Below are 13,795 nucleotides of genomic sequence, written 5' to 3'. Positions count from 1 at the left end.
GCGGCGGCCCGTTCCGCGGGCCGGATCCTCTCTGGTTTTTGCGCGGTAGCCCCGATCTGGTCTGGTTTTTGCGCGGCGGCCCGTTCCGCGGGCCGGATCCGCTCCGGTTTTTGCGCGGCGGCCCCGATCCGCTCCGGTTTTTGCGCGGCGGCCCGTTCCGCGGGCCGGATCCAGTCCGATTTTTGCGCGGCGGCCCCGATCCGCTCCGGTTTTTGCGCGGCGGCCCGTTCCGCGGGCCGGATCCGCTCCGGTTTTTGCGCGGCGGCCCCGATCCGGTCCGGTTTTTGCGCGGCGGCCCGTTCCGCGGGCCGGATCCAGTCCGGTTTTTGCGCGGCGGCCCCGATCCGGTCCGGTTTTTGCGCGGCGGCCCTGATGCGGTCCGGTTTTTGCGCGGCGGCCCTTTCCGCGGGCCGGATCCGCTCCGGTTTTTGCGCGGTGGCCCCGATCCGGTCCGGTTTTTGCGCGGCGGCCCCGATCCGGTCCGGTGTTTGCCCGGTGGTGCGTTCCGCGGGCCGCATCCGGTCCGCTTTTTGCGCGGCAGCCCCGAGCCGGTCCGGGTTATGCGGGGTGGTGCGTTCCGCGGGCCGGATCCGCTCCGGTTTTTGCGCGGCAGCCCCGATCCAGTCCGGTTTTTGCGCGGAGGCCCGTTCCGCGGGCCGGATCCGGTGCGGTTTTTGCGCGGCGGCCCCGATCCGCTCCGGTTTTTGCGCGGCGGCCCGTTCCACGGGCCGGATCCGCTCCGGTTTTTGCGCGGCGGCCCCGATCCGCTCCGGTTTTTGCGCGGCGGCCCATTCCGCGGGCCGGATCCGCTCCGGTTTTTGCGCGGCTGCCCCGATCCGGTCCGGTTTTTGCGCGGCGGCCCGTTCCGCGGGCCGGATCCGCTCCGGTTTTTGCGCGGCGGCCCCGATCCGGTCCGGTTTTTGCGCGGCGGCCCGTTCCACGGGCCGGATCCGCTCCGGTTTCTGTGCGGCGGCCCCGATCCGGTCCGGTTTTTGGACGGCGGTGCGTTCCGCGGGCCGGATCCTGTCCGGTTTTTGCGCGGCAGCCCCGATCCGATCTGGTTTTTGCGCGGCGGCCCATTCCGCAGGCCAGATCCGGTCCGGTTTTTGCACGGCGGCCCCGATCCGGTCTGGTTTTTGCGCGGCGGCCCATTCCGCGGGCCGGATCCGCTCCGGTTTTCGCGCGGCGGACCCGATCCTGTCCGGTTTTTGCGCAGTGGTGCGTTCCGCGGGCCGGATCCGCTCCGGTTTTTGCGCGGCGGCCCCTTCCGCGGGCCGGATCCGCTCCGGTTTTTGCGCGGCGGCCCCGATCCGGTCTGGTTTTTGCGCGGCGGCCCGTTCCGCGGGCCGCATCCGGTCCGGTTTTTGCGCGGCGGCCCGTTCCGCGGGCCGGATCCGCTCCGGTTTTTGCGCGGCGGCCCCGATCCGGTCCGGTTTTTGCGCGGCGGCCCGTTCCGCCGGCCGGATCCGCTCCGGTTTTTGCGCGGCGGCCCCGATCCGGTCCGGTTTTTGCGCGGCGGCCCCTTCCGCGGGCCGGATCCGCTCCGGTTTTTGCGCGGTGGCCCCGATCCGGTCTGGTTTTTGCGCGGCGGCCCGTTCCGCGGGCCGGATCCGCTCCGGTTTTTGCGCGGCGGCCCGTTCCGCGGGCCGGATCCTCTCTGGTTTTTGCGCGGTAGCCCCGATCTGGTCTGGTTTTTGCGCGGCGGCCCGTTCCGCGGGCCGGATCCGCTCCGGTTTTTGCGCGGCGGCCCCGATCCGCTCCGGTTTTTGCGCGGCGGCCCGTTCCGCGGGCCGGATCCGCTCCGGTTTTTGCGCGGCGGCCCCGATCCGCTCCGGTTTTTGCGCGGCGGCCCGTTCCGCGGGCCGGATCCGCTCCGGTTTTTGCGCGGCGGCCCCGATCCGGTCCGGTTTTTGCGCGGCGGCCCGTTCCGCGGGCCGGATCCAGTCCGGTTTTTGCGCGGCGGCCCCGATCCGGTCCGGTTTTTGCGCGGCGGCCCTGATGCGGTCCGGTTTTTGCGCGGCGGCCCTTTCCGCGGGCCGGATCCGCTCCGGTTTTTGCGCGGTGGCCCCGATCCGGTCCGGTTTTTGCGCGGCGGCCCCGATCCGGTCCGGTGTTTGCCCGGTGGTGCGTTCCGCGGGCCGCATCCGGTCCGCTTTTTGCGCGGCAGCCCCGAGCCGGTCCGGGTTATGCGGGGTGGTGCGTTCCGCGGGCCGGATCCGCTCCGGTTTTTGCGCGGCAGCCCCGATCCAGTCCGGTTTTTGCGCGGAGGCCCGTTCCGCGGGCCGGATCCGGTGCGGTTTTTGCGCGGCGGCCCCGATCCGCTCCGGTTTTTGCGCGGCGGCCCGTTCCACGGGCCGGATCCGCTCCGGTTTTTGCGCGGCGGCCCCGATCCGCTCCGGTTTTTGCGCGGCGGCCCATTCCGCGGGCCGGATCCGCTCCGGTTTTTGCGCGGCTGCCCCGATCCGGTCCGGTTTTTGCGCGGCGGCCCGTTCCGCGGGCCGGATCCGCTCCGGTTTTTGCGCGGCGGCCCCGATCCGGTCCGGTTTTTGCGCGGCGGCCCGTTCCACGGGCCGGATCCGCTCCGGTTTCTGTGCGGCGGCCCCGATCCGGTCCGGTTTTTGGACGGCGGTGCGTTCCGCGGGCCGGATCCAGTCCGGTTTTTGCGCGGCAGCCCCGATCCGATCTGGTTTTTGCGCGGCGGCCCATTCCGCAGGCCAGATCCGGTCCGGTTTTTGCACGGCGGCCCCGATCCGGTCTGGTTTTTGCGCGGCGGCCCATTCCGCGGGCCGGATCCGCTCCGGTTTTCGCGCGGCGGACCCGATCCTGTCCGGTTTTTGCGCAGTGGTGCGTTCCGCGGGCCGGATCCGCTCCGGTTTTTGCGCGGCGGCCCCTTCCGCGGGCCGGATCCGCTCCGGTTTTTGCGCGGCGGCCCCGATCCGGTCTGGTTTTTGCGCGGCGGCCCGTTCCGCGGGCCGCATCCGGTCCGGTTTTTGCGCGGCGGCCCGTTCCGCGGGCCGGATCCGCTCCGGTTTTTGCGCGGCGGCCCCGATCCGGTCCGGTTTTTGCGCGGCGGCCCGTTCCGCCGGCCGGATCCGCTCCGGTTTTTGCGCGGCGGCCCCGATCCGGTCCGGTTTTTTGCGCGGCGGCCCGTTCCGCGGGCCGGATCCGCTCCGGTTTTTGCACGGCGGCCCCGATCCGGTCCGGTTTTTGGACAGAGGTGGCCCATTCCGCGGGCCGCATCCGGTGCGGTTTTTGCGCGGCGGCCCCGATCCGGTCCGGTGTTTGCGCGGTGGTGCGTTCCGCGGGCCGCATCCGGTCCGCTTTTTGCGCGGCAGCCCCGAGCCGGTCCGGGTTATGCGGGGTGGTGCGTTCCGCGGGCCGGATCCGCTCCGGTTTTTGCGCGGCAGCCCCGATCCAGTCCGGTTTTTGCGCGGAGGCCCGTTCCGCGGGCCGGATCCGCTCCGGTTTTTGCGCGGCGGCCCCGATCCGGTCCGGTTTTTGCGCGGCGGCCCGTTCCACGGGCCGGATCCGCTCCGGTTTTTGCGCGGCGGCCCCGATCCGGTCCGGTTTTTGCGCGGCGGCCCATTCCGCGGGCCGGATCCGCTCCGGTTTTTGCGCGGCGGCCCCGATCCGGTCCGGTTTTTGCGCGGCGGCCCGTTCCGCGGGCCGGATCCGGTCCGGTTTTTGCGCGGCGGCCCCGATCCGGTCCGGTTTTTGCACGGCGGCCCGTTCCACGGGCCGGATCCGCTCCGGTTTCTGTGCGGCGGCCCCGATCCGGTCCGGTTTTTGGACGGCGGTGCGTTCCGCGGGCCGGATCCAGTCCGGTTTTTGCGCGGCAGCCCCGATCCGATCTGGTTTTTGCGCGGCGGCCCATTCCGCAGGCCAGATCCGGTCAGGTTTTTGCACGGCGGCCCCGATCCGGTCTAGTTTTTGCGCGGCGGCCCGTTCCGCGGGCCGGATCCGCTCCGGTTTTCGCGCGGCGGCCCCTTCCGCGGGCCGGATCCGCTCCGGTTTTTGCGCGGCGGCCCCGATCCGGTCTGGTTTTTGCGCGGCGGCCCGTTCCGCGGGCCGCATCCGGTCCGGTTTTTGCGCGGCGGCCCGTTCCGCGGGCCGGATCCGCTCCGGTTTTTGCGCGGCGGCCCCGATCCGGTCCGGTTTTTGCGCGGCGGCCCGTTCCGCCGGCCGGATCCGCTCCGGTTTTTGCGCGGCGGCCCCGAGCTGGTCCGGTTTTTTGCGCGGCGGCCCGTTCCGCGGGCCGGATCCGCTCCGGTTTTTGCACGGCGGACCCGATCCGGTCCGGTTTTTGGACGGCGGTGGCCCATTCCGCGGGCCGCATCCGGTGCGGTTTTTGCGCGGCGGCCCCGATCCGGTCCGGTTTTTGCGCGGCGGCCCGTTCCGCGGGCCGCATCCGGTCCGCTTTTTGCGCGGCAGCTCCGAGCCGGTCCGGGTTTTGCGGGGTGGTGCGTTCCGCGGGCCGGATCCGCTCCGGTTTTTGCGCGGCGGCCCCGATCTAGTCCGGTTTTTGCGCGGAGCCCCGTTCCGCGGGCTGGATCCGCTCCGGTTTTTGCGCGGCGGCCCCGATCCGGTCCGGTTTTTGCGCGGTGGTGCGTTCCGCGGGCCGGATCCGCTCCGGTTTTTGCGCGGCGGCCCCGATCCGGTCCGGTTTTTGCGCGGCGGCCCGTACCACGGGCCGGATCCGCTCCGGTTTTTGCACGGCGGCCCCGAGCCGCTCCGGTTTTTGCGCGGAGGCCCGTTTCGCGGGCTGGATCCGCTCCGGTTTTTGCGCGGCGGCCCCGATCCACTCCGGTTTTTGCGCGGCGGCCCCTTCCGCGGGCCGGATCCGCTCCGGTTTTTGCGCGGTGGCCCCGATCCGGTCTGGTTTTTGCGCGGAGGCCCGTTCCGCGGGCCGGATCCGCTCCGGTTTTTGCGTGGCGGCCCCTTCCGCGGGCCGGATCCAGTCCGGTTTTTGCGCGGCGGCCGCGAGCCGGTCCGGTTTTTGCGCGGAGGCCCGTTCCGCGGGCCGCATCCGCTCCGGTTTTTGCGCGGCGGCCCCGATCCGGTCCGGTTTTTGCGCGGCGGCCCATTCCGCGGGCCGGATCCGCTCCGGTTTTTGCGCGGTGGCCCTGAGCCGGTCCGGTTTTTGCGCGGCGGCCCGTTCCGCGGGCCGGATCCGCTCCGGTTTTTGCGCGGCGGCCCCGATCCGGTCCGGTTTTTGCGCGGCGGCCCGTTCCGCGGGCCGGATCCGCTCCGTTTTTTGCGCGGCGGCCCCGAGCTGGTCCGGTTTTTGCGCGGCGGCCCGTTCCGCGGGCCGGATCCGCTCCGGTTTTTGCACGGCGGCCCCGATCCAGTCCGGTTTTTGCGCGGCGGTGGCCCATTCCGCGGGCCGCATCCGGTGCGGTTTTTGCGCGGCGGCCCCGATCCGCTCCGGTTTTTGCGCGGCGGCCCGTTCCGCGGGCCGCATCCGGTCCGCTTTTTGCGCGGCAGCCCCGATCCGGTCCGGTTTTTGCGCGGCGGCCCGTTCCGCGGGCCGGATCAGCTCCGGTTTTTGCGCGGCGGCCCCGATCCGGTCCGGTTTTTGCGCGGCGGCCCGTTCCACGGGCCGGATCCGCTCCGGTTTTTGCGCGGCGGCCCCGATCCGGTCCGGTTTTTGCGCGGTGGTGCGTTCCGCGGGCCGGATCCGCTCCGGTTTTTGCACGGCGGCCCCGAGCCGCTCCGGTATTTGCGCGGCAGCCCCTTCCGCGGGCCGGATCCGCTCCGGTTTTTGCGCGGTGGCCCCGATCCGGTCTGGTTTTTGCGCGGCGGCCCGTTCCGCGGGCCGGATCCGCTCCGGTTTTTGCGCGGCGGCCCCGATCCGGTCCGGTTTTTGCGCGGCGGCCCGTTCCGCGGGCCGCATCCTCTCTGGTTTTTGCGCGGCGGCCCCGATCCGGTCCGGTTTTTGCGCGGCGGCCCGTTCCGCGGGCCGGATCCGGTCCGGTTTTTGCGTGGCGGCCCGTTCCGCGGGCCGGATCCAGTCCGGTTTTTGCGCGGCGGCCGCGAGCCGGTCCGGTTTTTTCGCGGCGGCCCGTTCCACGGGCCGGATCCGCTCCGGTTTTTGCGCGGCGTCCCCGATCCGGTCCGGTTTTTGCGCGGCGGCCCGTTCCGCGGGCCGGATCCGCTCCGGTTTTTGCGCGGTGGCCCTGAGCCGGTCCGGTTTTTGCGCGGCGGCCCGTTCCGCGGGCCGGATCCGCTCCGGTTTTTGCGCGGCGGCCCCGATCCGGTCCGGTTTTTGCGCGGCGGCCCGTTCCGCGGGCCGGATCCGCTCCGGTTTTTGCGCGGCGGCCCCTTCCGCGGGCCGGATCCGCTCCGGTTTTTGCGCGGTGGCCCCGATCCGGTCTGGTTTTTGCGCGGCGGCCCGTTCCGCGGGCCGGATCCGCTCCGGTTTTTGCGCGGCGGCCCGTTCCGCGGGCCGGATCCTCTCTGGTTTTTGCGCGGTAGCCCCGATCCGGTCTTGTTTTTGCGCGGCGGCCCTTTCCGCGGGCCGGATCCAGTCCGGTTTTTGCGCGGCGGCCCCGATCCACTCCGGTTTTTGCGCGGCGGCCCGTTCCGCGTGCCGGATCCGCTCCGGTTTTTGCGCGGCGGCCCCGATCCGGTCCGGTTTTTGCGCGGCGGCCCGTTCCGCGGGCCGGATCCAGTCCGGTTTTTGCGCGGCGGCCCCGATCCGGTCCGGTTTTTGCGCGGCGGCCCCGATGCGGTCCGGTTTTTGCGCGGCGGCCCATTCCGCGGGCCGGATCCGCTCCGGTTTTTGCGCGGTGGCCCCGATCCGCTCCGGTTTTTGCGCGGCGGCCCGTTCCGCGGGCCGGATCCGCTCCGGTTTTTGCGCGGCGGCCCCGATCCGCTCCGGTTTTTGCGCGGCGGCCCGTTCCGCGGGCCGCATCCGGTCCGGTTTTTGCACGGCGGCCCCGAGCCGCTCCGGTTTTTGCGCGGTGGTGCGTTCCGTGGGCCGGATCCGCTCCGGTTTTTGCGCGGCGGCCCCGATCCGCTCCGGTTTTTGCGCGGCGGCCCCTTCCGCGGGCCGGATCCGCTCCGGTTTTTGCGCGGTGGCCCCGATCCGCTCCGGTTTTTGCGCGGCGGCCCCGATCCGGTCCGGTGTTTGCGCGGTGGTGCGTTCCGCGGGCCGCATCCGGTCCGCTTTTTGCGCGGCAGCCCCGAGCCGGTCCGGGTTATGCGGGGTGGTGCGTTCCGCGGGCCGGATCCGCTCCGGTTTTTGCGCGGCAGCCCCGATCCAGTCCGGTTTTTGCGCGGAGGCCCGTTCCGCGGGCCGGATCCGCTCCGGTTTTTGCGCGGCGGCCCCGATCCGGTCCGGTTTTTGCGCGGCGGCCCGTTCCACGGGCCGGATCCGCTCCGGTTTTTGCGCGGCGGCCCCGATCCGGTCCGGTTTTTGCGCGGCGGCCCATTCCGCGGGCCGGATCCGCTCCGGTTTTTGCGCGGCGGCCCCGATCCGGTCCGGTTTTTGCGCGGCGGCCCGTTCCGCGGGCCGGATCCAGTCCGGTTTTTGCGCGGCGGCCCCGATCCGGTCCGGTTTTTGGACGGCGGTGCGTTCCGCGGGCCGGATCCAGTCCGGTTTTTGCGCGGCAGCCCCGATCCGATCTGGTTTTTGCGCGGCGGCCCATTCCGCAGGCCAGATCCGGTCCGGTTTTTGCACGGCGGCCCCGATCCGGTCTGGTTTTTGCGCGGCGGCCCATTCCGCGGGCCGGATCCGCTCCGGTTTTTGCGCGGCGGCCCCGATCCGGTCCGGTTTTTGCGCGGCGGCCTGTTCCGCCGGCCGGATCCGCTCCGGTTTTTGCGCGGCGGCCCCGAGCTGGTCCGGTTTTTGCGCGGCGGCCCGTTCCGCGGGCCGGATCCGCTCCGGTTTTTGCACGGCGGACCCGATCCGGTCCGGTTTTTGGACGGCGGTGGCCCATTCCGCGGGCCGCATCCGGTGCGGTTTTTGCGCGGCGGCCCCGATCCGGTCCGCTTTTTGCGCGGCAGCTCCGAGCCGGTCCGGGTTTTGCGGGGTGGTGCGTTCCGCGGGCCGGATCCGCTCCGGTTTTTGCGCGGCGGCCCCGATCTAGTCCGGTTTTTACGCGGAGCCCCGTTCCGCGGGCTGGATCCGCTCCGGTTTTTGCGCGGCGGCCCCGATCCGGTCCGGTTTTTGCGCGGTGGTGCGTTCCGCGGGCCGGATCCGCTCCGGTTTTTGCGCGGCGGCCCCGATCCGGTCCGGTTTTTGCGCGGCGGCCCGTACCACGGGCCGGATCCGCTCCGGTTTTTGCGCGGCGGCCCCGAGCCGCTCCGGTTTTTGCGCGGAGGCCCGTTTCGCGGGCTGGATCCGCTCCGGTTTTTGCGCGGCGGCCCCGATCCGCTCCGGTTTTTGCGCGGCGACCCCTTCCGCGGGCCGGATCCGCTCCGGTTTTTGCGCGGTGGCCCCGATCCGGTCTGGTTTTTGCGCGGCGGCCCGTTCCGCGGGCCGGATCCGGTCCGGTTTTTGCGTGGCGGCCCGTTCCGCGGGCCGGATCCAGTCCGGTTTTTGCGCGGCGGCCGCGAGCCGGTCCGGTTTTTGCGCGGAGGCCCGTTCCGCGGGCCGCATCCGCTCCGGTTTTTGCGCGGCGGCCCCGATCCGGTCCGGTTTTTGCGCGGCGGCCCATTCCGCGGGCCGGATCCGCTCCGGTTTTTGCGCGGTGGCCCTGAGCCGGTCCGGTTTTTGCGCGGCGGCCCGTTCCGCGGGCCGGATCCGCTCCGGTTTTTGCGCGGCGGCCCCGATCCGGTCCGGTTTTTGCGCGGCGGCCCGTTCCGCGGGCCGGATCCGCTCCGTTTTTTGCGCGGCGGCCCCGAGCTGGTCCGGTTTTTGCGCGGCGGCCCGTTCCGCGGGCCGGATCCGCTCCGGTTTTTGCACGGCGGCCCCGATCCAGTCCGGTTTTTGCGCGGCGGTGGCCCATTCCGCGGGCCGCATCCGGTGCGGTTTTTGCGCGGCGGCCCCGATCCGCTCCGGTTTTTGCGCGGCGGCCCGTTCCGCGGGCCGCATCCGCTCCGGTTTTTGCGCGGCAGCCCCGATGCGGTCCGGTTTTTGCGCGGCGGCCCGTTCTGCGGGCCGGATCAGCTCCGGTTTTTGCGCGGCGGCTCCGATCCGGTCCGGTTTTTGCGCGGCGGCCCGTTCCGCGGGCCGGATCCGCTCCGGTTTTTGCGCGGCGGCCCCGATCCGGTCCGGTTTTTGCGCGGTGGTGCGTTCCGCGGGCCGGATCCGCTCCGGTTTTTGCACGGCGGCCCCGAGCCGCTCCGGTATTTGCGCGGCAGCCCCTTCCGCGGGCCGGATCCGCTCCGGTTTTTGCGCGGTGGCCCCGATCCGGTCTGGTTTTTGCGCGGCGGCCCGTTCCGCGGGCCGGATCCGCTCCGGTTTTTGCGCGGCGGCCCCGATCCGGTCCGGTTTTTGCGCGGCGGCCCGTTCCGCGGGCCGCATCCTCTCTGGTTTTTGCGCGGTAGCCCCGATCCGGTCCGGTTTTTGCGCGGCGGCCCGTTCCGCGGGCCGGATCCGGTCCGGTTTTTGCGTGGCGGCCCGTTCCGCGGGCCGGATCCAGTCCGGTTTTTGCGCGGCGGCCGCGAGCCGGTCCGGTTTTTTCGCGGCGGCCCGTTCCGCGGGCCGGATCCGCTCCGGTTTTTGCGCGGCGTCCCCGATCCGGTCCGGTTTTTGCGCGGCGGCCCGTTCCGCGGGCCGGATCCGCTCCGGTTTTTGCGCGGTGGCCCTGAGCCGGTCCGGTTTTTGCGCGGCGGCCCGTTCCGCGGGCCGGATCCGCTCCGGTTTTTGCGCGGCGGCCCCGATCCGCTCCGGTTTTTGCGCGGCGGCCCGTTCCGCGGGCCGGATCCGCTCCGGTTTTTGCGCGGCGGCCCCTTCCGCGGGCCGGATCCGCTCCGGTTTTTGCGCGGTGGCCCCGATCTGGTCTGGTTTTTGCGCGGCGGCCCGTTCCGCGGGCCGGATCCGCTCCGGTTTTTGCGCGGCGGCCCGTTCCGCGGGCCGGATCCTCTCTGGTTTTTGCGCGGTAGCCCCGATCCGGTCTGGTTTTTGCGCGGCGGCCCTTTCCGCGGGCCGAATCCAGTCCGGTTTTTGCGCGGCGGCCCCGATCCACTCCGGTTTTTGCGCGGCGGCCCGTTCCGCGTGCCGGATCCGCTCCGGTTTTTGCGCGGCGGCCCCGATCCGGTCCGGTTTTTGCGCGGCGGCCCGTTCCGCGGGCCGGATCCAGTCCGGTTTTTGCGCGGCGGCCCCGATCCGGTCCGGTTTTTGCGCGGCGGCCCCGATGCGGTCCGGTTTTTGCGCGGCGGCCCATTCCGCGGGCCGGATCCGCTCCGGTTTTTGCGCGGTGGCCCCGATCCGCTCCGGTTTTTGCGCGGCGGCCCGTTCCGCGGGCCGGATCCGGTCCGGTTTTTGCGCGGCGGCCCCGATCCGCTCCGGTTTTTGCGCGGCGGCCCGTTCCGCGGGCCGCATCCGGTCCGGTTTTTGCACGGCGGCCCCGAGCCGCTCCGGTTTTTGCGCGGTGGTGCGTTCCGCGGGCCGGATCCGCTCCGGTTTTTGCGCGGCGGCCCCGATCCGCTCCGGTTTTTGCGCGGCGGCCCCTTCCGCGGGCCGGATCCGCTCCGGTTTTTGCGCGGTGGCCCCGATCCGGTCTGGTTTTTGCGCGGCGGCCCGTTCCGCGGGCCGGATCCGCTCCGGTTTTTGCGCGGCGGCCCGTTCCGCGGGCCGGATCCTCTCTGGTTTTTGCGCGGTAGCCCCGGTCTGGTCTGGTTTTTGCGCGGCGGCCCGTTCCGCGGGCCGGATCCGCTCCGGTTTTTGCGCGGCGGCCCCGATCCGCTCCGGTTTTTGCGCGGCGGCCCGTTCCGCGGGCCGGATCCGCTCCGGTTTTTGCGCGGCGGCCCCGATCCGGTCCGGTTTTTGCGCGGCGGCCCGTTCCGCGTGCCGGATCCGCTCCGGTTTTTGCGCGGCGGCCCCGATCCGGTCCGGTTTTTGCGCGGCGGCCCGTTCCGCGGGCCGGATCCAGTCCGGTTTTTGCGCGGCGGCCGCATCCGGTCCGGTTTTTGCGCGGCGGCCCCGATGCGGTCCGGTTTTTGCGCGGCGGCCCTTTCCGCGGGCCGGATCCGCTCCGGTTTTTGCGCGGTGGCCCCGATCCGCTCCGGTTTTTGCGCGGCGGCCCGTTCCGCGGGCCGGATCCGCTCCGGTTTTTGCGCGGCGGCCCCAAGCCGGTCCGGTTTTTGCGCGGTGGTGCGTTCCGCGGGCCGGATCCGGTCCAGTTTTTGCGCGGCGGCCCCGATCCTGTCCGGTTTTTGCGCGGCGGCCCATTCCGCGGGCCGGATCCGCTCCGGTTTTTGCACGGCGGCCCCGAGCCGCTCCGGTTTTTGCGCGGTGGTGCGTTCCGCGGGCCGGATCCGCTCCGGTTTTTGCGCGGCGGCCCCGATCCGGTCCGGTTTTTGCGCGGCGGCCCGTTCCGCGGGCCGGATCCGCTCCAGTTTTTGCGCGGCGGCCCCGACCCGCTCCGGTTTTTGCGCGGCGGCCCCGATCCGCTCCGGTTTTTGCACGGCGGCCCGTTCCGCGGGCCGCATCCTCTCTGGTTTTTGCGCGGTAGCCCCGATCCGGTCTGGTTTTTGCGCGGCGGCCCGTTCCGCGGGCCGGATCCGGTCCGGTTTTTGCGTGGCGGCCCGTTCCGCGGGCCGGATCCAGTCCGGTTTTTGCGCGGCAGCCGCGAGCCGGTCCGGTTTTTGCGCGGCGGCCTGTTCCGCGAGCCGGATCCGCTCCGGTTTTTGCGTGGCGGCCCCGATCCGGTCCGGTTTTTGCGCGGCGGCCCGTTCCGCGGGCCGGATCCGCTCCGGATTTTGCGCGGTGGCCCCGATCCGGTCCGGTTTTTGCGCGGCGGCCCGTTCCGCGGGCCGGATCCGCTCCGGTTTTTGCGCGGCGGCCCCGATCCGGTCCGGTTTTTGCGCGGCGGCCCGTTCCGCGGGCCGGATCCGCTCCGGTTTTTGTGCGGCGGCCCCGAGCTGGTCCGGTTTTTGCGCGGCGGCCCGTTCCGCGGGCCGGATCCGCTCCGGTTTTTGCACGGCGGCCCCGATCCGGTCCGGTTTTTGGACGGCGGTTGCCCATTCCGCGGGCCGCATCCGGTGCGGTTTTTGCGCGGTAGCCCCGATCCGGTCCGGTTTTTGCGCGGCGGCCCGTTCCGCGGGCCGCATCCGGTCCACTTTTTGCGCGGCAGCCCCGAGCCGGTCCGGGTTTTGCGGGGTGGTGCGTTCCGCGGGCCGGATCCGCTCCGGTTTTTGCGCGGCGGCCCCGATCCAGTCCGGTTTTTGCGCGGAGGCCCGTTCCGCGGGCCGGATCCAGTCCGGTTTTTGCACGGCGGCCCCGATCCGGTCCGGTTTTTGCGCGGCGGCCCGTTCCGCGGGCCGGATCCGGTCCGGTTTTTGCGCGGCGGCCCTGATCCGCTCCGGTTTTTGCGCGGCGGCCCGTTCCGCGGGCCGGATCCGCTCCGGTTTTTGCGCGGCGGCCCCGATCCTGTCCGGTTTTTGCGCGGCGGCCCGTTCCGCGGGCCGTATCCGGTCCGGTTTTTGCACGGCGGCCCCGAGCCGCTCCGGTTTTTGCCCGGTGGTGCGTTCCGCGGGCCGGATCCGCTCCGGTTTTTGCGCGGCGGCCCCGATCCGCTCCGGTATTTGCGCGGCGGCCCCTTCCGCGGGCTGGATCCGCTCCGGTTTTTGCGCGGCGGCCCCGATCCACTCCGGTTTTTGCGCGGCGGCCCGTTCCGCGGGCCGGATCCGCTCCGGTTTTTGCGCGGTGGCCCCGATCCGCTCCGGTTTTTGCGCGGCGGCCTGTTCCGCGGGCCGGATCCGCTCCGGTTTTTGCGCGGCGGCCCCGATCCGCTCCGGTTTTTGCGCGGCGGCCCGTTCCGCGGGCCGCATCCGGTCCGGTTTTTGCACGGCGGCCCCGAGCCGCTCCGGTTTTTGCGCAGTGGTGCGTTCCGCGGGCCGGATCCGCTCCGGTTTTTGCGCGGCGGCCCCTTCCGCGGGCCGGATCCGCTCCGGTTTTTGCGCGGCGGCCCCGATCCGGTCTGGTTTTTGCGCGGCGGCCCGTTCCGCGGGCCGCATCCGGTCCGGTTTTTGCGCGGCGGCCCGTTCCGCGGGCCGGATCCGCTCCGGTTTTTGCGCGGCGGCCCCGATCCGGTCCGGTTTTTGCGCGGCGGCCCGTTCCGCCGGCCGGATCCGCTCCGGTTTTTTGCGCGGCGGCCCCGAGCTGCTCCGGTTTTTGCGCGGCGGCCCGTTCCGCGGGCCGGATCCGCTCCGGTTTTTGCACGGCGGACCCGATCCGGTCCGGTTTTTGGACGGCGGTGGCCCATTCCGCGGGCCGCATCCGGTGCGGTTTTTGCGCGGCGGCCCCGATCCGGTCCGGTTTTTGCGCGGCGGCCCGTTCCGCGGGCCGCATCCGGTCCGCTTTTTGCGCGGCAGCTCCGAGCCGGTCCGGGTTTTGCGGGGTGGTGCGTTCCGCGGGCCGGATCCGCTCCGGTTTTTGCGCGGCGGCCCCGATCTAATCCGGTTTTTGCGCGGAGCCCCGTTCCGCGGGCTGGATCCGCTCCGGTTTTTGCGCGGCGGCCCCGATCCGGTCCGGTTTTTGCGCGGTGGTGCGTTCCGCGGGCCGGATCCGCTCCGGTTTTTGCGCGGCGGCCCCGATCCGGTCCGGTTTTTGCGCGGCGGCCCGTACCACGGGCCGGATCCGCTCCGGTTTTTGCGCGGCGGCCCCGAGCCGCTCCGGTTTTTGCGC

Source organism: Phalacrocorax carbo, chromosome 13 (assembly GCF_963921805.1).
Source record: "Phalacrocorax carbo chromosome 13, bPhaCar2.1, whole genome shotgun sequence".
Classification (NCBI taxonomy): Eukaryota; Metazoa; Chordata; class Aves; order Suliformes; family Phalacrocoracidae; genus Phalacrocorax; species Phalacrocorax carbo.
The sequence above is the reverse complement of the archived record's forward strand: the minus strand, read 5'-3'. Positions refer to the sequence as shown.